This window comes from Spermophilus citellus, assembly GCF_964194105.1.
Source record: "Spermophilus citellus genome assembly, chromosome: 1".
NCBI classification, from domain to species: Eukaryota; Metazoa; Chordata; class Mammalia; order Rodentia; family Sciuridae; genus Spermophilus; species Spermophilus citellus.
In genome coordinates, this window is record NC_138182.1 from 38,703,361 (window position 1) to 38,729,212 (window position 25,852).

General features: G+C 33.7%; 1 long non-coding RNA gene across 9 annotated transcripts in view; it reads right to left on the minus strand.

The window, feature by feature from the left end:
• Nucleotides 1-2,995: 2,995 nt before the first annotated feature.
• The window catches only part of LOC308649081, a 34,928-nt gene continuing 12,071 nt past the window's right edge, over nt 2,996-25,852 (minus strand). For 2 of the 9 annotated variants that reach the window (XR_014021984.1, XR_014021987.1), the window contains 5 exons: nt 23,380-23,464; nt 21,572-21,622; nt 20,254-21,166; nt 18,850-18,945; nt 2,996-14,249 (listed from right to left, as the gene is read on the minus strand). This is a non-coding gene — a long non-coding RNA (uncharacterized lncRNA). Of the gene's footprint in view, nt 14,250-18,849; nt 18,961-20,253; nt 21,167-21,571; nt 21,623-23,067; nt 23,154-23,379; nt 23,465-25,852 lie in introns of all 9 variants that reach the window. The other 7 variants (XR_014021981.1, XR_014021982.1, XR_014021986.1 and 4 more) reach the window with 7 other exon arrangements.

Below are 25,852 nucleotides of genomic sequence, written 5' to 3' on the forward strand. Positions count from 1 at the left end.
GGACCTGAAAGGGTACTATGGGAGAAAAAGCCTAGAAGAAAACCCTGGGGAACACCCACATTTAGGGGAAGAGAAGAGCTGGAGGTCCATCAGTGATGGTGATGGCAACTAAAAATAGAGTGGTGTTCTTAACATAACAAGTAAAGGAAACAATACTGCTTTGGTTCCTTTGTAATATTGAAAATTTCACTCTTTCAGTGAAAATGAAAGTATAATTACTTTTCCACAGATTTGAATTCAGAAGCGAGATGAGGGCAGGAGAGGATTAAATCTTGTTTTTCTCTCCTTTTTGAAACTAGAGATACCTAGAAAGGAGAAATGGAGGAAATCAAACTTTTCTTTCCCCTGCTCAGCTCTAAGCCTTCAAGGAAAAGATTTAGGATATACTGGGTTGCTGTGACAGTGTTTTTTGTTCCCTGTGGCACTTACTCTCCATCAATTAGTACTAGAGCTGCTAAAATGGCAGTCTGGCTAAGGAAACAAGGAAAAATAGAGGGACAAGGGGTTTCTTTTGCTTCCTCCATCTCCTCCCTACCTGTACCAGCTAACTTGATCTAGAGATTTATTGGAAGCAAGGACTCAAGTACACAACTACCACCACCCCAAACTTAGTAGCTTAAAACAACATTACTTTGCTTGTTGAAAATGCAATGTGGACCCGGCTCAGCAGGAACAATTTGTTTCTAATCTACTTGGTGTCAGCTGGGGCAGCTCCAAGGCTGAGGGCTGGCATCATCTGAAGGCTGTTTAACTTGCTTGTCTAGTGATTAATACTGATGGCTGGGACCTTAACTGAGCTATCAGCCAGAACACCTACACATGATCTCTCTTTGTGGTCTGGGCTTCCTCACAACAGAGTGGCTGTGTTCCAAGGGTCCCAAGACAGAGCCCAGTGGAAGCAGTATCACTTTTTATGACCTAGTTTTAGAAGTCATGCAGCATATTTTTTGTATTCTATTTGTTAAAAAACAATCACTAAAGCCATATGTATGCTAAGGAAGGGAATCCAGAATCTACCTTTTAATAGGAGCAGTGTCAAAGAATTTGCAATATGTTTAAAATCACACATAATAACTTCCGATAAATTTATAAACATTTTTATTATGTTTAAAATGTTTAAACATAAGAAATCAAATAAATATCCTCTTTCTCATGTTAGGAAGAATTTTTTTAAAAAATCCAAACATTTAAACATTCCAGCAAAGAGCACTCCTGAGCCAATTTGAATAGGCAGTTTGTTTTTAATAATCTCTCTCCACTTTCCTCTCCTTGGTGACCATTCATTGCCTCCACGTGGGCTTCCTGTATTCTTATGCCTCCTTCCCTCAAGCTAGGTAGGACCTTTTCAGTGGCAGTAATCAAGCCCTGGAAGTAATCAAAACAAATTTTGTTTTCCCTCCTTGAATTGCCCTCATATTTAGACCTCACTGGATCATTTGGAAAGCCATCAATGGCATAATGTCCCTAATTCTAAAAGTTAAAAAGCAAAATGCTGTAGAGATTATTTCAATAAGTATAATAATTGATAATTAAAACAAAAGTGACACTTCTAAAAAAAAGAATTATGTGCTTTTAGACATCAGGATACTGACTTTTTCATCAAATTAATTCTAAAAGTACATTTGAGATTTTAGGTATTCCAATTTGCATGATTTTCTTGAAAATGACTTAACACTTGATTATTACAGTAAAAAAATTAAATGATATTTCTCCCATTTTTACAATGCATACTGCCTTATTTTTCTTTAAAATCAGCACAGTTATTTGATCAGTAAAAGGGCTCAAGAGCTTTCTCTCTAAGGAACTGAAAATGCTACTTTTCTCTAATTGAGGTTAAGTAATCTTATAACCTAGTATTCTTTTTTCACATCTATATATTTTTCATGTCTTCATTTCCAATTTCAATCAATGCCAACATAACCTAATATGCTTTAAAATTCTCCCTATACTAATATTAATTTATATGTCTTTGTGTTCTTTTAGAAAGATGTGTTAAGAAAGAGAAAGAAATAGTGCTTATCCCATTTCAATACTTCATACTCTCCAAAAGGCTGATACATTTTGGTAATTTCACATAATTACTTATGTTTATGATAAGTCAGAATCACATTATAAATTCATACTATACAAGTTTTAAGTAAGAACAACCAGATAATGAGCAAATATACAAACCACTTTATTATTTTAGTATTATTTAATTATCTTGAGGAGCTTTTTTTAAAAAATAAAGTATAACTTATTTAAAAAATTTCTTACACAGTAACGATTTTTTAAAATATTGAAACAGCTTCACATTAAATTAACAGACTTTGTTATCAGGCTCCAAACTGTTCTTTTCTGTGACTTCATAGCTACCATGGAGGCAGCCCAAAGGAGCCTAAGTAAACACTTTTAAATTACGTAATGCAGTCCTGAAGGAGGACCAACCCTAAACAAACTCTGCCATATAGTTTTAAAGATGCTATTTTCCATATGCTAAAATGCTCATTGCTGTATCTATAGAATGACTTTACACTAATGATAACATAAAAGAAAATTGGAAGTGAGCTAGTCCGTCTCTAGAAATGTCAAATGAAGGCAGGGATAAGGAAATTATTTCAAAGTAATTATCTAGTAAATTTTTTTAACCTTATAAACCAAGCATTTAGTAGTATTTTTGGAAAGTGCTATTGTGAAACAGGCACATTGAAAAATAAATTTTGGTATTGCTAATAGTAAAAGTGTTCTGACTGCTAACACATTAAAAACTAAATAAAGTCGTAGTTTTTATAAGTAAAATAATTCAGATCCTTATGTTATTTTTCTTTATCTTCCTATGAATTCAAATTCCAATTTATTTTTAAAAGAAATATTGCCAGCCAGGCACAGTGGCACACATGCCTATAATCCCGGCAACTCCGGAGGCTGAGGCAGAAGGATCCCAAGTTCAAGACCAGTTTCAAAATAAAAAAAGTGCTGAGCATCTGCACCTCAGAGAGGGTGTTAATATCTAGAATATACAAATAAATCAAAAATGTAACACCTAAAAAGAAATAACTCAATAAATGGGCAAAGGAACTGAACAGACACTTTTCAAATGTATGAAAAAATGTACAATATCTCTAGCAATTTGAGAAATGCAAATTAAAACTACACTGAGGGCTGGGGATATAGCTCAGTTGGTAGAGTGCTTGCCTCACATGCATAAGGCTCTGGATTCAATCCTCAGCACCACAAACAACAGCAACAACAACAACAAAAAAACAACAAAACACCTATACTGAGATTTCATCTCGTTCCATTTAGAATGGCAATTAGTTTTTGTTTTTCTTTTTGTATTAAATTTATTCATCTTTTTAGATCTTCTTGAAAGAAGAGTATATTTTGGCATATTATACATACATGGAGTATAACTTATTCTAATTAGGATCCTATTCTTGTGATTGTACATGATGTAGAGTTTTGCTGGTTATGTGTTTATATATGAACATATGAAAGTTATGTTTGATTCATTCTATTTCTTATTCCCATTCCCCCATCCCTTCCTTTCCCTTTGTCTAATCCAATGAACTTATATTCTTTCCTCCCACTCCCCCTATTGAGTGTCAGCATTTATATATCATAGAATAGAAATGTTCAAGAATACAAGTAACAATTAATGTTGATAACGCTGTAGGGAAAACGTTACATATATATTGTTGGTGGGACTGCAAATTGGTGCAATCACTCTAGAAAGCAGTATGGAGATTCCTCAATACTGGAACAATCATTTCACCCAGTTATCCAAAGTATTTAAAATCAGTTTACTATAGGGGGGCTGACTGGAGAATACAAGTTCAGTGGATTAGACAAAGGGAAATGAAGGGAAGGGATGGGGGATGGGAAAAGGAAAAGAAAAACAGTGGAATGAATCTGATATAACTTCCCTATGTACATACATGAATATACCACAGTGAATCTTACCTTCATGTACATACACAAGAAATTAATTTAAAGAGAAATCTATGGGTAAATGTCAGAAAGATCAATAGAGGAAAAGAGGTGTTGGGGTCTGAATTAGAACAAGATATATTCCATGTTTGTTTAATTATGTCAAAATGGATTCTACTGTCATGTATAACTAAAAAGAACCATTAAAAATAATTTTTTAAAAAAGGGCTGGGGGGCTTGGGCTGTAGCTCACTTTGCTAGCATGTGTGAGGCACTGGATTTGATCCTTAGCACCACATAAAAATAAATGTCCATATACAAATGTCCATATACAAAAGAATTCTGTCCATATACAACTACAAAAATAATATTTTTAAAGTTAAAAGGTGGGGGCTGGGGATGTGGCAAAGTACCTCTGGGTTTAATTGGCAGTACCCGCCCTACCCCCACCCCCCAAAAAGAAAGAAATATTGCCAAAGTCAATGTGTATTTTTTCAACATCTGGGCAAGGCCTGAGGTTACACATCAAAGAAAGATAAAAAATAAGTCCTTGAGATAATAAAGTTATTTACATGAATATATGAGCAAAAAAAAATCATGGAATTTGGTTGAAGGAACTGCTGAACTTTTAGGAAAATTTCTCTGCCATAAGTGGTCTTACTCCATAAAATAACAAAAATTTTAAAAAGTAAAATTGATACTTTGGAGGGCTGGGGGTTGTGGCTCAGCAGTAGAGCACTCGCCTAGCATGTGCGAGGCCCTGGGTTTGATCCTCAGCACCACATAAAAATAAATAAAGATATTGTGTCCAACTGCAACTGAAAAATAAATATAAAAAAGTTAAGACTTTGGAGACTACTATCTGTATGTTTCAAATTTGGAAATGCCAACAGACTCTGCTATGAAAATACTTTTATTAGTTATGTCATTAGTTTTATAAAATTTTAATTTTTATTTCTGTAATCTTTATTTCATTGGTTATTTGGTCTTGGTCTACGTTTAAAAATCCAGTGCCCACAATATGTCGTACTTCTGTATATCCTACTTATTGACTCATTATTTCATCTGCTCTTCACTAAGTAGTTTTTCCCCCCAGAGTGGACTCACAGATGCTATATTTGCTTTTTTCATTAATTTTTAAACGGCACAGATTTAGATGTAATAGTTTAGGGTTATGCTGGCTTTACCTTAAAACTGCACAGATAGCTAACTGGGCACGGTGGCAACATGCCTTTAATTCCAGCAGCTCAGGAGGCTTGCAAGTTCAAAGCCAGCCTGGCGATGTAGCTCAGTGGTTAAGCACCCATGGATTCAATCCCTGATACCAAAAAAACAAAACAAAACAACAACAACCCTACACAGATATTTTGTTTTATTTTCTAGCTTTAACTATTGCTTAGAAGTGTAAGCCAGCATGATTTCCTGTCTCGTAAGTGATTTCTTTTTCTGCTTGGGGGTCTGAAAAGTTTTTCCTTATTCTTATGATTAATAGTTTAACCAGGATATGCCTCAATATTGAATATTTTTCTCTGAACATTTTATTCCACAGATTCAGTTCTTTCATTATTTGTGGAAGTTCTCTACTATTACATTTTTAAGTGCTTTTTGTGATTCATTTTTTGCATTATATACTCAGGGAGATGAGTCAGCCTATATTGTGTCATCTTGTCACTTCCATATATGTTCTTTGCAATTATTTTGATGTGTTTTTCTTCTGCATTTACTGCAGTTTATTAATTTCTAGAATTTATTAAATTCATTTGTTCACTGTAATTTATTAACTACTGTATATGGCAGACACTATGGTAAATATGATCACATCTCTTCCTTTATAAAGCTGACATTTTAGTAGAAAATAGAGGAAGAACCCCAACCCCAGAGGAAGAGGTACTGCCTATTTGTTGCTGGTACCTTTGAGAGGCTATGTTGGGACTGGCTCTAGAGGAGTGGAAAGTAGTTGAAATTTGTAGCTAATTACCACACTGTGAGATCTATATCTGGGGCAATGTCGTCAAGTACAGAAGGTCAACAAAGAAAAGGCAAGTTCTTTTTCCCTCCCCTGTCCTTTACTTTGTCTTCCCCTATTACTCTTTATTGGCAGAACAAAACAAGAATTCAGCTGGCAAACTGGAAATGTAGCTTGTAGAGCTCTAGTTTTGGCATTACAAAAGCATAGTATGGAGAATAGTAGGAATATAACAGGTAAGAAGGCATAGTAATGTTAGGCATTATTATAATAGTTATCATTTAATGAGTGCCTATGAGCCAGACACTATGCTAGGTACTTTCCCATACATCTCTAAAACTTGTAAAAGCACTACAAGGTAAGATCATTAACAGTTATTTCTACATGAAACCTTTTTTTATTGGTGATGTCAGATCACAGAATCTTATCAAAAAGAAACAAAAACAAAAATTTCTCCTTTGTGTTTATCAAAAATTTGCACTTAAGAGACTGTTCTTTTTGAAGTAAATTATTTTTTTGGAAAAGTACACCACACAAACTAAGAAGACACCATTTTTTTCCCATTTCTTTATTGTTGCATTATAGTTGTACCATATTGTATGACTCATTGTTACATATTCGTGCATACATACATTATAACAATGTAATTTGGCCAATATCATTCCCCAATATTTCTCCTTATAGGGAAAGCTTTTGATACACTGTTTCATTAAACTCTTCTGTGAAAGAGTTGCTAATTGACAGTTTCAAGGAACTTAGTAAATTAATTAAGGTATTCCTTTTTCTAATCATCTCCTCACCATCAACTAATATGCAAATGCTATGTTAAAATACTTAGTAAATAAACAATTATAATTATTATTGTGTAAGTTACAAGATATATATTGGTGTTTTTTTCCTTGAAATTCCATTATGTGGATTTCAAGAATACCAAACTTCTTCCTTATTCAACAATGTTTGTACACACACACACACACACACACACACACATATATGTATTTATAGTCATGATGATGCTGAAAACATATCACTGGGACATAAACATATGTATGACAAATAATGTATTTCTTTTTCTGATTATAAAAGTAGTAAATGGTAAATGAAGAAACTTGAAAATACATTAAAAAATAAGTATTTTTTAAAGAACAGCAGGAGGGCTGGTGCTGTAGCTCAGTGGCAGAGCACATGCCTAACATATGTGAGGCATTGGGTTCAATCCTTAGGACTTCATTAAAAAAATAAACAAAATAAATAAATGCATGCTGTCCATCTACAACTACAAAAACAAAAAAAAAGCAGGAAAAAATAATTAGCAGTTCCTTTATTTAGAGGCAGCTATTTATTGACAGCTGACATATTTCCATGCAGTTTTTAAGCTGATGACATTTAAACTGTTCAATTGTGTACACTTCCTTTTTTACATAACACTACACAAAACTATTTTCAATGGCTGTATAATGTTTCCATTTAAGAAAATAGTACTTACTTTCCTTATAAATAATGTTGCTGAAAGCTTTTGTATGCATAAACCTGTTTAAGCATTTTAGATTATTTCCTAAATTAGGATAATAAGGCAAAAATATAAATATGTTTAAGTTTCTTCATCTAGTAAAAAAAATGTGCTATGAAAAATCATTTTTCTTTTATTTCTCTATATACTCTTTTTCTTTTTTCTTTCTTTTTTTTTTTTTTTTTTTTTTTTTTTTGTGGTGCTGGGGATTAAACCCAGGGCCTTGTGCATGCAAGGCAAGCACTCTACCAACTAAGCTATATTCCTAGCCCATCTATATATTTTTATATTAAAAAATATAACGAGCCAGGTGTAGTGGCACACACCTTAAATCCCAGAGGCTTGGGAGGCTGAGACAGGAGGATCGCAAGTTCAAAGCCAGCTTTAGCAAAAGCGAGGCACTAAGCAACTCAGAGAGATCCTGTCTCTAAATAAAATCCAAAATAGGGCTGGGGATGTGACTTGGTGGTCAAGGGCCCCAGTATTCAGTCCTAGGTACCCCCATGTATGTATGTATGTGTATGTGTATATACACATACACACACACATATATATATATACACACACACATACATACATATTAGAAAAATTTATGTGGACAACCTTTTTAAGCTGAGATTAATATTTAATATTAGATTCAGTGTTTTGTTGTTTGGGTTTTTTTTTTTCTTTCTTTCTCCTCCACACCCCATGTTTTAATATTTAAACCTTCAAGGAAAAATCTTCTCTTTAAAATTTGGTGGGGGGTCAGGTTCAAAATTTATCCTTAATTTGAGGACATAAATTACTTCTACATAATGCTTCCATTTTACAAGGTCTCGTCATCTCTTTTTCCCTATTTCCCAAAATGCTCACCCAACAGTTTCACCATCCAACTATCGTGATCTCTTGTGTACACCACTAATTTATGCAAGAGACTAACAAAAGCAAATGAATAAACCAATAAAACAGTTATATATATTATAATTTAGTTCCCTTAACAAGCATTATTTAAATGAGGGTTCTCCCCTAAGAATTGTTTAAGTTATACTAAGTAAGCAAAATTTAAATATACAGAATTTTTAGGAAATACAAATGACCTCTATAAATCTTTTATAACTCTGATCATTATCATTCCTTTGTGCCTGGTTCTCCCACTAACCCCGCCCCCCCCAAAAAAAAGCCATAGGCAGGACAAAACTCAAACTCTTTAGTCTAATCTTCATTCTCTCTATAATCTGTTCTGCCTCAACCTCAGATGTAGCATGTTGTAGCACAAAGTGAAATGGGTCCAGTTTGGGGAGTAAAGAAACCTAGGAGGGTGGGGATGTAGCTCAATGGTAGTGCCTGTACAACTTGGATAAGGCCCTGGGTTTGATTCTTGGAAGGAAGGAAAGGAGGGAGGGATGGAGGAAGGAAGGAAAGGAAGTGGGGGGAACTTGGGTAACACAAGTGTCAATGTTGGAAGCAAGACCTCAGGTGAGACATTTAACTTTCCAGGTGTCAGTTTCCTTTACAAAATGATGGACTGTGACTAAATTATCTCTAAAGGCCCTTTAAGCTTTAAAATTCACTCTCTAGTTCTAGCATGTACCTATCTACATCCTTAATTCTTGACAAACAGGTACACTACTGATCAATCTTATTCTTTCCAGCTTCCATCCTTCCTTGTGCTATTTTTTCCCCACTCCTAGTTTAAGAATTTGAACCTGCATATGCCTTATCCCCCGAGTCTGTGCTCAAAACTCAGTGTGCTGCTGGTTACTTTTCTCTCTTTCCAACTTTGTTTTAGCTGTTTTCTACTTGACATTTAGAACATTTTATTGTAAGAAATAGGTAGAATATGAACTAGTCTTTTAATCTTGAGTTTAGGTTTCTTCACTAGTCTCCTAGAGAAATTAAACATAATTAAACATCCAGAAAAATGCAGGAAATTAGCACTGCAGTAAATTTGAAACAAAAAGTATGAATAGCCTCTATTTCTTAGCTTTACTCAGAACATTAATTATTCTTTTGAATCTTTTGCTTTAATTTAAAATACATATGTATACATACATACATATATATATGCATGTACAGATGTTTTGAATATGTATTCAGCTGTCTTAATTTGTTCAATATTTGAAGAATATTTAATAAGTTTTGAATAACCACCATTTTGTAGCTTGAAAACACTAATGCATTCATTTAGCATGTGCAAAATTACAGGTTGTATTGAAATTCAAGATGTGAAAATCAAAGGAAGTGTCTATGCTTTTTCATACAATGCATGCACTTCAGAAACTCTTGAAATGATGTGCCTCTCACCAGCTCTTTCACTTCCCTGAAGACCTTAGTATAAAGTTAGGGTCAAGGAAAGTATTCTGTTTCAGTGTCATTCTGAAAACTGTCAAACCCGTTATTTTGGGTCTAGTTTTGATATACTGAAATTTTATATATTTTAGAGAGAGAGAGAGAGAGAGAGAGAGAGAGAGAGAGAGAGAGAGAATTCTTTTTTAATATTTATTTTTTAGTTCTCAGTGGACACAACATCTTTGTTGGTACGTGGTGATGAGGATCGAACCCGGGCCACACGCATGCCAGGCGAGCGCGCTACCGCTTGAGCCACATCCCCAGCCCAATATATATTTTTTGATATTCTGAAATAATATATATGTAGGTATGCACATTTTTTATATGAATGGTGTTAACTTCTTTAAAAGTAATGTTTTTGAAATTGTAAACAAACTGTGTTAAAAAGAAAAATATTGGAAACCACAGAAAAGTACTGTCACCTTGTAGTATCCCATAGTCAGAGAAAAACCAATGTTAATTCATGTTTCTTTATTGCATTTAAACTAAATACTAAACACCAAATACCACACAATCATGAATCACTTTAAAGAAGGGGATATGAAGTCCCTAGGCAATATAATCTTATGGGACCACCATCACATACAGGGTCCACTATTGACCAAAATATTATTTATATGCTGTTTTTCATATTTAGCTTATAATGACTGTTTTCTCTTGTTACTGAATATTTTCAAAAACATGTTTTTAACATCTGTATAACATTCCAACATAAACATATATCAAAATTTATCCTTTCCCTCATTTAAAATAGTTAGATTGTTCCTCAATTTCTGCAATTATATAAGGATATTTTAGAATCTATACTTGTCTACTAGTAGTCAAAATATTGTTATTGGTTCTCTTTTTCTGTCATGTTTCTTTTGTGGAACAAAAAAGGGTATTGTGTGATTCCTTCTTCTCATCTATTCCAGCCCATCCGTGACTTTTTCTCAGCATAAAAACCTCACTGTGGACAATGTTATAGAACCTATCCTTTTTCCTTTCTAAAATAGTGTCATCCTGAATGAGGTCCATATTTCTGCAGCTCTCCTTCAGCAAAAGAATGTGAGATAAAGCCAATTCTATGCCTGCATAAAATCTGGAAAAATGCAGATTTTAGCTTTCAAAAAAAGATGAAATTCATGAGACTAAAATTCCACCATCAAACAAATAGGCAAAGAATAATTTCTACTGGCTATATTATAAAATCACAAATAAAAATGTGATTTTTGTCAAACATGAAAGTGGGAATAAAAAGGATGAAAAAAGGAAGGAGGGAGAAGGAGAGAGAAAATACTAAAAGTTTTAACTGGTAAATTCAGTGAAAATTATATAATCTGCCCTCTAATTTTTAAAGCTTTGACTTTTTTGTAATATGCTACATTCAATATTTCAATAATTACCACATTCTGCATTAGTTTTGATCCTTCCCCACACACTGAAGTATAGAAATCAGAGAGGTGGCACAGTGCTTTTGAAATTACTCTAAAAAATCCTGGGTTAAAAATCTTTTTAAATTTTTTTTAATTGATTTAAAAAAATGACAGCAGAATGCATTACAATTCTTATTACACATATATACCACAATTTTTCATATCTCTGTATATAAAGTATGTTGACACCCAATTCCTGTCTTCATACATGTACTTTGGATAATGATGTCTATCACATTCCACTATCCTTGCTAATCCCCTGCCCCCTCCGTTCCGCTCCCACCTATCTAGAATTCATTTATTCCTCCCATGCTCCCCACTCCCTACCCCACTGTGATTCAGCCTCCTTATATCAGAGAAAACATTCGGCATTTGCTTTTGGGGGATTGGCTAACTTCACTTAGCATTATCTTCTCTAATGCCACCCATTGACCTGCAAATGTAATGATTTTATTATCTTTTTTTTAAAAAAGTAAGACCTAAAGTCTTTTTTTTTAAGAGAGAGAGAGAGAATTTTATTATTATTATTATTTTTTTTTTTAGTTTTCAGCGGACACAACATCTTTGTTTTTTTGTATGTGGTGCTGAGGATCGAACCCAGGCCGCACGCATGCCAGGCGAGCGCGCTACTGCATGAGCCACATCCCCAGCCCGATTTTATTATCTTTTATTGCTGAGTAAAATTCCATTGTGTATATATGCTACATTTTTTTTTATCCATTCATCCACTGAAGGGCATCTAGGTTGGCTCCACAGTTTAGCTATTATGAATTGTGCTGCTATAAACATTGATGTGGATGTGCCCCTGTATTATGCTGTTTTTAAGTCCTTTGGGTATAGTCCGAGAAGAGGGATAGCTGGGTCAAATGGTGGTTCCAAATGGAATCAAACTAAAAAGTTTCGTTTCAGCAAAAGAAACAATCTGTGAGGTGAACAGAGAGCCTACATCCTGGGAGCAAATTTGTACCCTTCACACATCAGATAAAGCACTAATCTCTAGGGTATATAAAGAACTCAAAAAGCTAAGCACCAAAATAATAATAATAATAATAATAATAATAACCTAATCAGCAAATGGGCCAAGGACCTGAACAGACACTTCTCAGAAGATACACAATCAATCAACAAATATATGAAAAAATGCTCAGCATCTCTAGCAATTAGAGAAGTGCAAATCAAAACTGTTAAGATATCATCTTGGGCTGGGGATGTGGCTCAAGCGGTAGTGCGCTCGCCTGGCATGCGCGGGGCGCTGGGTTCGATCCTCAACACCACATAAAAATAAAATGGACATGTGTCCACCTAAAACTAAAAAATAAATATATATTTTTTAAAAGATATCATCTCACTCTAGTCAGAATGGCAGATATCATGAAGACAAACAATAGTAAGTGTTGGCGAGGAGGTAGGGGAAAAGGTACACTCATACATTGCTGGTGGGACTGCAAATTGGTACAGCCAATATGGAAAGCAGTATGGAGATTCCTTGGAAAAATCTTTTCAACTTAATAAATTTTGTTTGAAAGAAGGGTAGGAACTCTGTTGTGCCTATTTACCAATGTGAATTGCTAAGAGTTAAAGATGTTCAAGTTACTATTATTACATTAATTTGAATTCGGAAGGAACACTCATGCTAAAAACGGTTTCTCCCAACAGCTCTGGACATTTTAGTGAACTAAGGAAACATTGATGGCAGAATTTTAGTGAACTAAGGAAACATTGAGGTCATAATAATCCAACTCTCATTTTATAGATGAGGAAAATTACGCCCAGATAAGTTTAAAAAGACATCTCTACTACTCAGAGCAGCAAGTGTTTTCTTTTGGGGAAAGGAAACTCCTAATATTCTATAGGTTATCAGAAGAATATGCAACCATCACTGTTGTAAAAATCCTGGGAGATCTAATTTGGATCCTAAGTTTACATTTTCCCCTTACAAGTCTTAATGGATCATCCATTCCATCACCTTTCTCTTTACCAGAGAAACAATATGGATGTGTGCCTTCAAACAAATTGGTGCTTATCCACAATGAAACCCATGAAAAAGTTAAAATCAATTTGGCCAAGTCCGAGTGTTGCACCACTTCTGTGAAAATATTTAAATATATCCCTATGTATACTTACTTGTAGCCTTTCAACTGTGCCTCAAGAAATTCATTTACATAACTTTACAATGTATTAGTTTTTGTATGCTTGATTTTGAGTGGCTGGGAATTGAACCCAAGGCTTCTAGCATGCCCCTTACATCCATTAAAATGGAAATGGTGCCCACTGAAGTTGTCATCATAGGGACATTGCATATGCTGTACATATGAAATTAGTTAGGGAAGCTAACTGCGAATAGATCAGTTCTGAAAAATGACTCAAATTTGTTTCTTGCTGAAGTAAACAAATAGTTCAGTACCTAGTTTCCAAGATCTTTCTGAACTTCATCCTTTAGTACCCAACTTCCAAGTTTTCCTTGGAGGTCTTCTTTGTTTCAGTCTGTTAGAAGGAGAGATTTTCTTATGAAAGAGCTTCACAGTAGTGGGTATCACTTCTATTCTCATTCCATCGACTATAATTTAGTCACATGCCTACACTTAAAGAGAGGCTAGGAAATGAAGTTTATCTGTATGGACAAGAAGTGATGGACATTGACTCTGATGTCTTATCTAGCAGTCATTACTTGCTTGGGTGTTTCCCATCACCACTACCTCACACAATCTCTGAAGTGGTTAAGAAAAAAATATATCCTCAGATTGTCCTCACTCAATTCTGAAAATCCTAAATGGGAACCATGCTACATAAATGTTAGTAAAACCAGAAATTCTATGGTTTGGGTGATTTTCTTCCCTCAAGTTTTCATGTTAATGTCTGATTTTGTATACCTGGAGGTGTGTGTGTGTGTGTGTGTGTGTGTGTGTGTGTATCCATGAGGATATACAACAGTATTACCTGATCAATTTTCTTTAGCAATCGAACACTTTAGGGCATTAGGAAAATCTATGAAATAACCTAAATATTAATATACTTAAATGGTAGGGAGAGGAAATGATGGAGAAATTGCTGTTAATTTGGCATCACTAGCAACTGCTTTTATGTATAGGTTGTTCATCTTCCTTGTTGCCAGAAGACACTGTGGATGGAGACAGAAGCCAGGGAGTAAATGACTATTAATTAAACTATATGAAAATCTATTATAGAAAACATGATTACACTTTAAACAATTTTATTCTGACACTTCAGTGATTCTACTACATTGATTTCTTCATGAGACAATTAAGGAATAGCTTAAGCACTACAAAAATCCAGGATAGTCTCTGCTTCTTCTACATAAAGAAGAAACTAGAGATTTTCTTAGTTTCCAATAAAATATCCCAATTGACCAGAAAGAAAATAAATTGAAGGAAAAAGTATCTTAAAGGGGGTGGGCTTAATGTCAACTCTAAGTGGAACATCACTAGAAGGTAGAAAATTCAAGCTTTCTTAATAAGCTCTCCGGCCAGTTGATATATATATGAAAGTTATAAAATAGATATAGATTGAAACTCTAGGGTCAAATGAAGGGAATGGAATGGAATGAAAAATCAAATTGCTATACATATACTTTGATTACACTATATCAATTTCTGACCAAAGAACTGCATACATACCACTTGATTCTATGTACATAAAATTCTAGAAATTGCAAACTGATCTGTTTTCTTTAGCAACCTAACATTTTACGTCATTGGGAAAATCTATGAAATAACTTATGAAATCTATGAAATAACATTAGTATACTTAAATGGTGGAGGAAAAGGAAATGATAGAGAAATAAATCGAAGTTAACAAACAAAACAAAATTAAAAAGTTTGAGTCTCCCATTAAGCCCCCCCCTTTAAGTCCGCCCCCCCCCCACTTTATGTACAGGTTGCCCAACCTCCTTGTTGCCAGAAGATAAGTAAACTAATCTATAGCAACAGAAAGCAGACCAGTAGTATCCAGGAGAGAGAGGTGAGCAGAGGGGGGATTATAGAGAGGCTGCGGAAATTCTTGGAGATTTCATCAGCTTTATTTGATCCTTTCCAATCTGAGTTGTTTTTTTTTTTTTTTTTTTTTTTTTTTTAAGAGAGAGTGAGAGACACAGAGAGACAGAGAGAGAGAGAGAATTTTTTTAATCTTTATTTTTTTTTTAGTTTTCAGCGGGCACAACATCTTTGTTGGTATGTGGTGCTGAGGATCGAACCCGGGCCGCACGCATGCCAGGCGAGCGCGCTACCGCTTGAGCCACATCCCCAGCCCCTGAGTTGTTTTATCTTACCTTCTTCCTGATTTCACTGCCAAAACTTCTAATCAGGCTTGACTAAAGGTTTATCAATTTTACGGATTCCAAAGAACCAGGTTTTGGTTTCACTGATACTCTCAACTGATTTTCTGATTTCCATTTATTGTTTTCTATTTCTTTCTTATTTCCTTTCTTTCGCTTCTTTGGGTTTAATTTGCTTTTCTAGTTTCTTATGGGAGAAACTGAGATCATTTTATAATATAGGAATTTTGTTTCTAAATTTCCTCCATACATGGTATTGCCTTAGAATGCCATAAAATCTGATATAGCTTGTTTTTATTTTTATTCAATTCAAAATGCTTTCTAACTTCACCATAGGTTCCTTTTTTAATCAACAGGTTATTTAGAAGCATGTTATTTTCTCCTCAAACATTTGTGGATTTTCCAGATAGCTGTCAGTTATTGATTTCTCATTTAATTCCACTGTGGTCCAAGAACATCCTTTGCATGACTTGAATTATTTAAAGTTTATTAACACATATTTTATGGCTTAGAAAAAAGGTTTACAAGCTTTCTGTAAAGCTTCAGTTTTCTATAAAGGTAAATTTAAGCTTTGTGGGCCACATGTAATATTTTTCACGTATTTTCTTTTTTAAAGAATTTTTTAAAATGTGAAAAACATTCTTAGTTCATAGACCATACAAAAACAGGCCAGTTGAGATATATATATATATATATAGTCTATATAGGTATGTTTCACATATACACTTTGAAGAGAATGTGTATTCTATTGTTAATGGAGTATTCTAGAAAAGTCAAATAAGTGACATTGGTTGATAGTGTAGAGTTTAACTTGCTAAGTTTCTACTTGTTCTGGTAATTATTAAAAGAAGGGTATCCAAATCTCTCACTATAGTTGAGAATTTGTCTGAGAATTTGTTTCTCCTTGTAGTTCTATCAGTTTTTGCTTCATATATTTCAAAGCTATATTATTTGGGATAGGAATATTTAAGATTATTATATCTTCCCCATTAACTTGCCACTTTATTAATAAGAAATTATCTTTATCCCTGGAAATACTCTTTGCTTTGAAACGTACTTTATTTCTTGTTAATATAGATGTACCCTTTCACTTTTAACTAATGCTAGCACCGGTAAAGTATATCTTTTTCTATCCTTTCACCCTTACTGTTCTTGTGTCTTTCTATGCAAAATGTGTTTCTTATTGATAATAGCTAGTTGGGTCTAGTTTTTAATATAATCTGACAGTCTTTGCCTTTTAAACTTTTTAATTTTGTTTTGTTTTGTATGTAATGTTAGGGGTTGAACTTGGAATCTCACTTAGCAATACCCCTAGTCTAGTATTTGCCTTTTAAATGGATGTTTAAATTATTTATATTTAATGTGATTATTGATATGACTAGATTTAAATCTGTCTTCTTGCTATTTTCTTTTTGTTTCATCTGTTGTTTGTCCCTTTCCCTCTCTTTCTGCCTTCATTAGAGTGAGTAATTTTTTATGTTTCTGTTTTACCTCCTTTGTTGGCTTGTTAGCTATAACCATTTTGTTTTTCTACTGGGTGCTACAGGGTTTACTGAATACAGCTTTAACTTAACAAAGTCTAGCATCAAATGATAATACACCACATCACGTACGCCAAAAGAACCTTACAACCTCATTCTTCCAGTTCTCCCCTTCTTGCCTTTCAACTATTGTCGTATATTTTATACTTGTGTTTTATAAATTCAATAATACATTGTTATCATTTTGTTTAGATTGTTGATTACTTTAAAGAATTAATTCTAATTAATTTTAGTAGAAATTCTTATATTTGCCCATGTTGTTATGATTTCCAGTGCTCTTTATTACTTTGTGTGGATCTGTATAATTTCATGTGGTATCATTTTCCTTCTCTCTCATGGACTTCCTACAGCATGTCTCATGGTATGGCCTGATAGTAAAGATATTTGAGTTTTTGTATATCTGAAAACATTTTACTTTGTCTTTGTTTTTGAATGATATTTCACTGAGTATAGAATTCTGGGTTAATAATTTTTTCTTTCAGTATTTCCACTGTCTTTTCACTTGTAATGTTTCTGATGAGAAATCTGTCATCCTTCTTTTTGGTTCTCTATAACATAAATATTTTCTCTGGCTACTTTCAAGATTTTCTCTGTATCACTGGTTTTAAACAATTTGATTATATTGCCTTGGTTTAGTTTTGTTCTTGTTGTTGAGCTTGGATCTGTGGGTTAATAGTTTTCAACAAATTTGAAATTTTTGGATTATTTTTTCAAATATCTCTTCCACCTCTGACTCTCCTCTCCTTTGGTAACTCTAATTATATAGATACTAAACCTCTGGAAATTATAATCTATAAGTCTATCCCAAATGACTTTCTTATCATTTTTTAAAATTCTTTTTCTCTATTTATTTTGAATAGCTTCTTTGGTTATGTCTTCAAGATTACTAATCATTTTTTTCTTACCTAATTATCCAAGAATCCCATTTAGTGAATTTTTCATCAGATATTATAGCTTTTATTCTTAGAATTAAAACTTGAGTTCTAAAAATATGTCTTCCTTGTCTTTGTTTTTCAGACCTATAGAATACTATTACAATAATGTTTAATGCTCTTGTCCACTAGTTCTAATATCTGTGTCCATTTAAGTCCACTTTCAGTTCATTCATTATTCTTGTCATTATGAGTCATTTTCTGGCTTGCATGCCTGGTAAGCTTTAAGTGGATGTGAGGGATTGAGAATTTTACTGTGTTGGTTGTTGGAGATTCTTTGTTCCTACAAATATTTCTGGGTTTTGTTCTGGGATGCAGTGATATTAGTTAGAGAAGTTTGTTTCTTGGTCTTACTCTTAGGATTTGTTATGGAGTGCTCAGTTTATAGTTCATTGTTCAAAGAAAAGTACTTTAGGTAATCTTTTAAGCTTAGGATTTATAACTGCGAAAGACTTCCTCAGTGACTTTTGAAATATATTAATCTTTTTTTCTAATGACAAAAAAAATGAAGATAAACAGCCAGGTTTGGTAGCACATGCCTGTAATCCCAGCAGCTCGGGAGGCTGAGACAGGAAGATCTTGAGTTCAAAGTTAGCCTTAGCAAAAGCAAGGTGCTAAGCAACTCAGTGAGATCCTGTCTCTAAATAAAATACAAAATAGGACTGGGGATGTGGCTCAGTGGTTCAGTGCCTCTGATTTCAATCCCTGGTACCAAATAAAAATTAAAATTAAAAATTGAAGATAATAATTTCAGAAGAAACATTCATTTCCATTAAAAATTGCAAAACATCCTGAAAGAAAAAGAGTGGGAGGGAGAGGAATTAAGGACAGTGAGCATTCTAGAAATTCCTTTTGTGTGAAGGTGAATTTTGATTAAGAATTAGTCTATAACATATCAATGCATTTACTTCTAAAGTCAGTGGTTAAAATCATAGATATTAGGGATGAACATACTTGAATACATACTGGATTCCTCGACATATTTTAACCCAACTTGTTTAAGCTTCAGTTTTCTCATCTGTAAAATGGCATGTTCTTTTACAAAGTAATCTAGAAGAGAGAAAACTGTTAATTCCACCAAGTTAAAATATATGGAGAAGTTTTAATATTCCCTGATATCTGACTAAACTACACATTTAAATTGGATATCTTCCACTTTCTTATCTCCTGCACAATCTTAAGTGGTTTAAAATAAATCAGTTGAAATATTCACAATTTTAAAAACACATTCCTAATGAGACTATTTAATTCAAAAAAACTTATAAGCTTGTTTAGCTCCTAGTAATATAGATATTACTTGGCCTGTATCTGCTTATTATCACTTTAATTCTAGAGCTCTGTGATTTTTCAACTGAATATTAAGGACAATTCTATCCCAGAAAGAGTCCAATGCTAAATTAATTCGTGTAAATTCTTTATGTACAACAACCAGACTGTTGAATAGGAGCAATTCTTTTTTGAGGGCGTGGGAGTAGGTACCAGGAATTGAACTCAGGGGCACTGGACCACTGAGCCACATTCCCCAGCCCTGTTTTGTATTTATTTAGAGACAGGTTCTCACTGAATTGAATAGCACCTTGCTTTTGCTGAGGCTGGCTTTGATTTTGCAATCCTCCTGTCTCAGTCTCCCAAGCCATTGGTATTACAGGGGTGAGCCACCACACCCCGCTTTTGAACCTTTTAAAATATTAGCTTTTAATGGCCCTGTCCTATACAAGATGATACAAAAGTCATGTGAATTTCTTTTTACTCTACCAAACATTTGTTTTAACATTATTACAGAGTAATAATCTTAGTTGTGCCTAGTAATTAGAACTAAAAATTTACCTCACAGAATAAAATAGGGTGACTCTATGCCTAGTCCCATGAGTTTTAGCTGTTTTAAAAATAAAACTCTTTAATTTGTTTAATATTTCAGAATACTACTAGATAGATATCCTCAAGAATTAGAAATCAGAAATTTCTGCATATTTTGTGATCTTATTCTTTCTTCTACCAATGAATTCTTCATTTAGGTTAAAAAGTACATATTTGCCTATTTTTCATTCTAGGCCTTCTCATTTTGCCAGCATCCTCTATCATGTCTCCTATCTTTTTCTTTCTAAAATTATGCTCTTCTGAGCTCTGTGCCTGTGTGCTAAGTATAAGAGACAAAATTCTAATGTTCTACACTGTTTCTTGGGGAGTTCCCAAATGCTCTATTTGTTTATTATTTTTTTTACCGTAGTAAGAATATGTAACAAGAGGTCTACCCGCTTACCCGGTTTTTAAGTATATTAAAATATTATTAACGTGGTAATGGTTAGAACTAGGGTGCTGAAAGGAAGGCGAGAGGGAGGCAAAGAAAAATAAACTGACCTTAGGATGGTGTGAAGTGGTTTGTGGAACCAGGAAGAAGTACATTATGTCTTTTCATTTCCTTTTGGTGTAAGATCTTCAACTGGGAGTTAAGAAACTCAAATTTTAGTTCCAGTTTTGCCACTATTCATGAATGTAGTCTCCAATCTCCTTAAATGGTGGCTAGCCATGAGAATAGAATTATTATACCTGAGAGGGTCTCCAAATCTCAGTAGCCATAATGCATGGATAGTTGAAAAACTGATACTCTTTGAAAAGGTGGGTGATAGCCCTAGCCAATATTAAATAACTCACTTTATTTATACACTAAAACTCTCATGGCATTGATATTGATGAAGTGTGAGATTATATAAAATACTTTTGAATATTCACTTGGTGAATTTTCAGTTTCTGTGGAAGTCTTATGTTCAAAGAGGGTGAACATCAATTAGTCTTTTCCCTGCCATGCACAACTATCAATAACCTTGGCTAAACTGTAAAAGAAAACTGAAAAAGAACATGCTACAGAACCAAAAAATAAGTCTAGAACCCTGTCTCTGAAAGTCCAACTCTAGTGTGACTGGGGATTAAAAGCCAGTGAATAAATATGGGGCCTTTTCATAGATATCAACTTTACTCCAAGACTTTAAAAAATGCATAGTCATTATATTTATACTAAATATAGGAATACTGTGATTTAAAATGCAATGTTTATATTAAATTTAAGATAGAACTTGAAACTAAAGAAAATTATAGCTTAGGACAAGACTATATTAAGGCAATTGTTCACTCTCTATACTGTTAACTATACTTGTGTGAAAAAGTTTGAGGCAAAGTGACCTTGATGGTATGTTAAAACCTATTTTAGGGGCCGGGGTTATGGCTCAGCGGTAGAGTGCTCACCTCACACATGCAAGGCCCTGGGTTCGATCCTCTGCACCACATATAAATAAATAAAATAAAGTTATTGTATCCAATTACAACTACAAAAAATAAATATTAAAAAAACATTTTCTAGATGGAGATGGATGGTGGTGATGATTATACAACATTATGAATGTATTTAATATCACTGAATTGTACCTTTAAAAATGGTTAAGATGATAGATTTTGTTATGAATATTTTACCACAGTTTTAAAAGTAGGGGAAAAACCTTCTACTAAAATTGAATGTTATCAACAAATGAAGATTTATCCCGAGAAATTTTTAATTTCAATATACATATATGTTGACCACTATATCCTGTTATTCAGCTCATGAATCATCTCTTATTGTGCTTGATTCCAAGGTTTTTAAACAAATTAAAGAAGGTCCCTGTGAAGAAGAACCTTTACTTACCAGTTCTCACTTCTGTAGCTGACAGTTAGCCTGCATTTGTCAGTATACTACCTGTGTTTTTGAAAAAGAACATCCATAAAGAAGCCTGTTAGAAATAGTTCTAAAAAAGACTTTTCATGAAGACCCTACCAGAAAATTTCTAGGATATCCTAAACAAATTAGACAAGCATTTACCTATGAAACTGTTCTTTTACAGGAGAGAAAACTTGGTTGAAAGGCTGAAATTATGGTATATCTTTATATCCTATAACAATACTTATCCAGCCATTAAAGTATATAACAGAATATTTACTTATTTTTATAAAATTTTAATATTTTTTTAGATGTTGATGAACCTTTATTTTTACTTATTTATTTATGTGTTGCTGAGAATCAAAACCAGTGCCTCCCACATGCTAGGCAAACTGAGCCACAACCCCAGCCCATAACTGAATATTTACTGATAGGAAATACACACACACACACACACACACACACACACACACACACACATAACAAACTGACGTAGAAGTTTAATAACAAAGGGTTGCTGGGTAAGGTAGTGCACGCCTGTAACCCCAGGAATTTGGGAGGCTGAGGCAGGAGGACAGCAAGTTCCAGATCAGCCTCAGGAACTTAGCAAGACACTGTCTCAAAATAAATTTAAAAAAATTTATAAAGGACTGGCAATGTACCCTAGTGGTAAGGCACCCCTCAGTTCAATCCCCTGTATAAATAACAATAATAACAATAACAACAAGGGATTGACAGTGATTATTTATGGGTGATGGGATTGTTAATGTTTTTCTACACCTTGCATATTTACATTTATTGTTAACTGCTTCTCATAAAAATTGCAAAAATTCTTTACAACATGAGGTTACTATTTGCTTATTCATTAATTCAATTAATATTTTCAGTATTAAATAAAACAGTCTCTGACTTTTAACTTTTGAGACTAAAAAGAAGGCATGATCAAACAATCCTGGAAAATTTTTCATTCCTCTTTCATTCTCCTGACTTAATTGCCCTGTCATTCTCTCTCTTGTTCATCCAAGACTTTGGCCCTTTGCTTACAATATCTGCCTCTCCTGTACTTTTCTGCCATCATCTACCACTGCAATGTCCACATGTACAACCCGTCAAAAATCCTTGAAGCTCTGATTCCACCAGCTTTTAGAGCCACTTCATTGAGCAACCCCTATCCAAAGCCATACCTTCTGATCTCTACATAGCATTTAATCTTCCATATTCCATAGGTTTTTAACTGAACTTCTCACTTCCCTCTCCCCCTCACAGTGTTCCAACCCACCCTTAAACATACACACCTCTTCTCCCTACCTCTTTCCTTTCTCCACTGTTCTATCCCAGTTAATAATACCACCATTGAACTCTACAATCAGATGGGGATTGGGGTTCATTCTAGACCATCTGGGTATCTCTCTATCTCAGACATCAATGGCCTAATCCAAAAGTTCATTATTGTCACTATCAGTGTAAAAGTCATACAAAAATACTTACATTTAAAAAAAAAAGTAATAGAAGTATGTAGCTCAGTGGTAGAGCATGTGCTTAGCATGCTGCAGGGCCTGGCTTCAATCCCCTACACCAACCATAATAATAATAATTAGTAGTAGTAGTAGTAGTAGTAAGAGTACTTTACAACATTCACCCCAAGTAATTAAATTACAGAACAGTATTACCTTATTAGCAAACCATGAAATTTATACAGAAACATATATGACTTGTGCTACTCTCAGAATTCAGAAGCCCAAAATGTTTAAAGTAAATGCATCCTCATGGCTATCCTTAGAGTAAGAACAGTGTACCCTCAGATAGTCAGAGAGGTGTTGCCTGACCAATGTCCTGAAAGATGGAGCCTTCTATCCCACAAGATATCAAAGTGCAGTTTTCCTGAAGAAGAGAAACAAAGGACAGAATTCAATAATGGGTGACATTCAGTAATGCTAATATGAAAAAACAAATAGGAGCCTTCCATGGTAAATTCAGAAAGGAGATGGGAAAAGAAGTATATTGTTAAGGGGCCTTCAGAAACAATGCCACTAATCATTCCTAATTGGTTTTTTTGTTAGTTTTTTCCCGTTTTTCTTTAATACACATGTATTGACAGTTAAGAGAAAATGTTCAAATTCGAGTTCAGGGGTTTAGTTTTAAGGGCAAATAAAAACTTGTGTACAAAGTATTTTTTACATCAAATGGTTTATAAGAAGCCTTGAATTTTAATAACCACATCTACTAGCTTTTTAAACATCTCAATGATTTCAACTGTATATAAAAAGAAAAAAACTTTGAGCATAAAAAGGTACTAGAGGACTTCTATTTAGTTACATGCTATAAGAGTTTCTTTTTAGAAAAAGGTTTCACATCTATTGTACTATATTAGTAGTCTTAAAGTTCATTAAATGTATTAACAAGTCATGTCCACTTTGGGTTTTGCCAATAGCATAAACATCTAATTACTAAAAAAAAAACTGTTATAAAAATACATCTTCCAATAAAGAAGGAAAGTTCTTTGATTAAATATCTATGATATCTTTCTACACAATGGAAATTAATTTAATCTTCTGCTTCATATCAGACCTATCTTATTTTTTAAGTTTCTTTAAAATTGGGTTATACAGGGCTGGGGCTGTAGCTCAATGGTAGAACACTTGCCTTGCATGCATGAGGCACTTACATGCGTGAGCACCACATAAAGATAAATAAATAAAGATATTGTGTCTATCTACAACTAAAAAAAGTATTTAAAAAAATAGATTATACAGTCCATATATATTGTCCAGAGTTCACTGGAGCAAAAAGTTAACAGTATGGGGTCATCAAGTAAACTAAATGTTAACAGCAAAAATTAAAGGACTAAATTAAAAACATAGGGCCTTAATCCTATATGATGAAAAGAAGTAAGAAAAAAGTATTCCCACAAGAGCTATAAAGTGCTCACCTATTTAAAATAAATTACTTCTTCAGAGCTACCTTAAAAGGTTAATTTGTTTTTAAACATGTGAGCATTTCTTACCCAACAGGGAATGTGATATATTTATTTTCTTATTTCCCCATAGATTTGTTCTATAAGAAATAAATTTTATATATTAAGAATGTAGCATAAGGCTTAAGTATCTTATACAACTGGTCACATATCCTCAGTTATATCACTGAGAGACCAAGAGAGCCTCAATTTTACTTCTGTTCATTAAAAATAAATAAGAAATGAATGTTAATACCTGATTCCCTGTTCTCAACTTCCAAGATAGGCTTAATCCCAAGTCACTTAAGTCTCAAAGGAAGTCATGAGGTATATATAATTTTATAAGTTTTGTTTTTGTTTTGGGAGGTTGGTTTGTTTGTTTTGGTTTGTGTCAGGGATTGAACCCAGGGGTGCTTAACCACTGAGCCACATTCCCAGACTTTTTATTTTTTATTTTGAGGCAGGGTCTTGCTAAGATGCATAGGGCCTTACTAAGTTACTGAGGCTGACTTTGAGCTTGTGTTCCTCCTGCTTCAGCCTTCGAAATCGCTGGGATTATAGGTGTGTGCCACCACACCCAACTTACAAGTTGCTTTTATTCAACATAAAATTTAACTGTTCAGTTTTCATTTGATAAGTTGCCAAGAGCAGATCAATTTCCATTATTAATTAATTCTTTTTATTATCTAAAGTTTCTCCCCAAATAGAAGAATTTCAATAGGTAACACAAAAAGTTAATATCAAGCTTTGGTATACTTCATGCCACAATATGATATATGTCATATCATCTGGATGTCACTTTTACAAACTAGAACATAACCAGGAGAAGGAAGCCAAGAGGGTAAAGGATTTAAAATCATAAAACAACTAAAAAAATAAAATATTAAAGAAAACATTAGAGTATATTTGGGGGGTTGGGATTCTGTGTCATCATGACTAGAAATAACAAGTTATATTTAAAGAATTATCACAAATAGGAATAAATTTGTTCTTATTAGTTTCAGGAGACATTTGGACTACGGGTGGGAATAAGAAAGAGGCATGTTTTAACTCCTAATATTATAAGATTCCAAACCTGAATAGGCTAAATACCCTTTATTAAGCTCTTATGAAGTTCACATTATTTTAAAAGCATTGTTTCAAAACACTGGATTCATTTTATCCAAGCCAGCATTTTCATACCAATTTTAAAAAACTAGATAACTTTAAACAAATAGATTTATCCCTTTTCAGGTATCATTATTGGTAGAGGGTAAGAAGTTCATACTTACTGTAAATGACTTTCAGTTAATTTGATTTGTGGTCAGGAACATGGA